The following is a 2,426-nucleotide window of genomic DNA, read 5'->3' on the forward strand; positions in this document are numbered from 1 at the left end:
TCTATTGTATCATGTATTATGCAAAATATTGTTCTCTTGATTAATGTTTTGATGGACTTCTATTGTATCATGTATTATGCAAAATATTGTTCTCTTGATTAATGTTTTGAGATATAGCTATTCAGCGTCCTTTCTTCACAGCTTATTTTGTTTTCAATTTGGGTTGCAATTTCATTTTCTTGCTCAGGTCAGACCAAATGCGCTCAGAATAAATGCACCAAGCAAGGAATTTTGCAAGTTCAACATAATCTATCTCTTGATAAATGACGGGAATCTGCATCCTAGCGAGTTTGGTTCGCATAAAAGAACCTGCCTTCTTTTTGGTGTGCCTGTTTTGATCGTTAAGGTGTGTAAACGTTTTTAGTTGGCCTAAGTAAACTGCTGCTAACTAGCGTGATGTCGCACATTTTTCATGCTCGTGTTGGATTTGGTGTGTGAGCATGTTAAGTGGGTGAGCATCTTAACTGGGCTAAGTAAACTGTTATTAAGTAGCGTCATCTTGCATATGACCCTTCTGTGGCAGTCTAATTGGATGACATCATACCATGAGCTTGTGCCTAAAATCCCATATTTGCTCCTGTGGCTGATCTATTTGCAGCCGACTTTTAATTTCTGTCAGCAGCATTCTGAACCTTTGGGGTTTGCAATAACGGCAGGAGTATATAATGAAGCAGCCATTTCTTTTTGTTTACGCTGCGTTGTAATATTCTTTTTTAAAAGCTACACGTTGGAGCGTTTTATGGATATGAAGCAGTTTTCCATGTTTAAAATCTAAAGCTTGCCGAGTTTATTTCTCCTGCCATGTTGAATGATTCAGTAACGGACTATTGGCCTGTGATAATGTCTTTATCATTTATTTAGCTCGAGATTTCTGGTGAAGTTGAGAAGCTTGTCATCATTGGAAAGAATTTCCATTTTGCTAACATCGTATGGTTACACTAGTTTGAAGTTTGTTCGGTCTCAATTTGCCTTGCAATGTTGTATTTTGTATGTACAGTTTCATTTTGGCTTTTTAGACCAAATCATTACATTTTTTGAGGAATAATTAATGCCATTCAATATGCGATTTCTTTGGCTGCATAACCTTTGAAGTTTGTTTTGTTCGCTAAATAAGTACTTTGCAGTGCCGTAATGGAGTTTTTAAACCACTGAAGTGCATGCATGAATAAATTTATGCGACTTTTGCAATTTTCTAAGGGTTATAGCAAAGTTTAACTTTTTCAACCTAATGAGTATTTGTACCCTTTTATAGAGTTTTTATTTCGTTGAAGTCCGTTCGTAGATAAACTTAGGCTACTTTTGAAATTAGTGATTTTCTCTGAGCACTAAGGCTTACTCAACCAGACAAGCATTTGTAGTCGCACGAAGAGTATTTATGTTATTGATATGTACGCATAAGAAATTTATGCGTCTTTTGAAATCTGTAGAATTCTAAGAAAATATCGCTTACTTAATTGCCACCGGATGAAAACAAATGAAAATATAATCCATAGAAATCGCTTACTTAAAAGCAGCTAAGCATATTTAGCGCCGGTGGACGTGTAATTCATTGTTATAGAAGCCGAATGATAATATATACGGTGGAGGCATTGATATGCACACAAGATCGGATTAAAACGGAACAATGGGGTAAATAATAAATTTGTACAAAGTTTATCTTTTTATTTTTGGTTAATGAGCATCTAATGATTATATGTTTTTCTCTATTTTTTTTGTGTAGTTACACAAGTTGAAACTAGAAAGGATGATGTTCTTGATGTGTCTAAGATAGTGGATAACGATGACATGGAGATTGTCGAGACCTTTGTAAAAGCACCATTAGGTATGTTATTTGATTCAATAAACACATGACTTGAAATTTTTATTTTTCTATATTTAACATGACAATTGTTCTTTTGTTTTTTTTCGTTTTTTTACAAGGTGATATCATGGAGGTCTACGACTTGGATGATGAGATTTGATAAGAGGGTATGGCTATTTTTGCACCTGTAGTCTTTTTTCTGAGTTACCATTTGCTATACTATGTTGGACAAATATCATCTTAATTCCATTTCAAAATCATACAATCAGTTTCATAAACTGATTTGTGAAATGTTTGTCTTCAGCTCCAATGTTGCTATCTCAAATGTTGCTATTAAACCGAGCGTCATAGAGGAGAGAGATGCGGTTTTCCTAGGGAAAGGGACCTATGTGATAAGTGTAACCTTACACTGTTTTAAGCACATGAGTTTTTGCAATTTAGTAATGAGGTACATGATTAAGACACAAAAAAGAGAGAAAAAGTGGGGATAAGTCCAGCAGAGAAAGAAGGAACATAAGTATGAATGTCAGAAGGGGGTGGATCCTATGTTAGCGATAACATGGAGATTTAAGATTAGGCTGTATTTGTTGTGTCTTGAGATTGTTTAATGACTTGGAGATTGTTT

General features: G+C 34.8%; 1 protein-coding gene across 8 annotated transcripts in view; it reads left to right on the plus strand.

Annotated features, from left to right (window-relative positions):
* LOC109850585 (RNA polymerase II C-terminal domain phosphatase-like 2) overlaps nt 1-2,195 on the plus strand; it is a 26,809-nt gene extending 24,614 nt beyond the window's left edge. For 5 of the 8 annotated variants that reach the window (XM_020420626.1, XM_020420627.1, XM_020420622.1 and 2 more), the window contains exon 16: nt 188-964. The gene's annotated coding sequence lies outside the window, so the exon portion shown is untranslated. Of the gene's footprint in view, nt 1-187; nt 965-1,720; nt 1,823-1,920; nt 1,969-2,105 lie in introns of those variants that run through there. The other 3 variants (XM_020420623.1, XM_020420624.1, XR_002249470.1) reach the window with 2 other exon arrangements.

Source organism: Asparagus officinalis, chromosome 7 (assembly GCF_001876935.1).
Source record: "Asparagus officinalis chromosome 7, Aspof.V1, whole genome shotgun sequence".
Lineage (NCBI taxonomy): Eukaryota > Viridiplantae > Streptophyta > Magnoliopsida > Asparagales > Asparagaceae > Asparagus > Asparagus officinalis.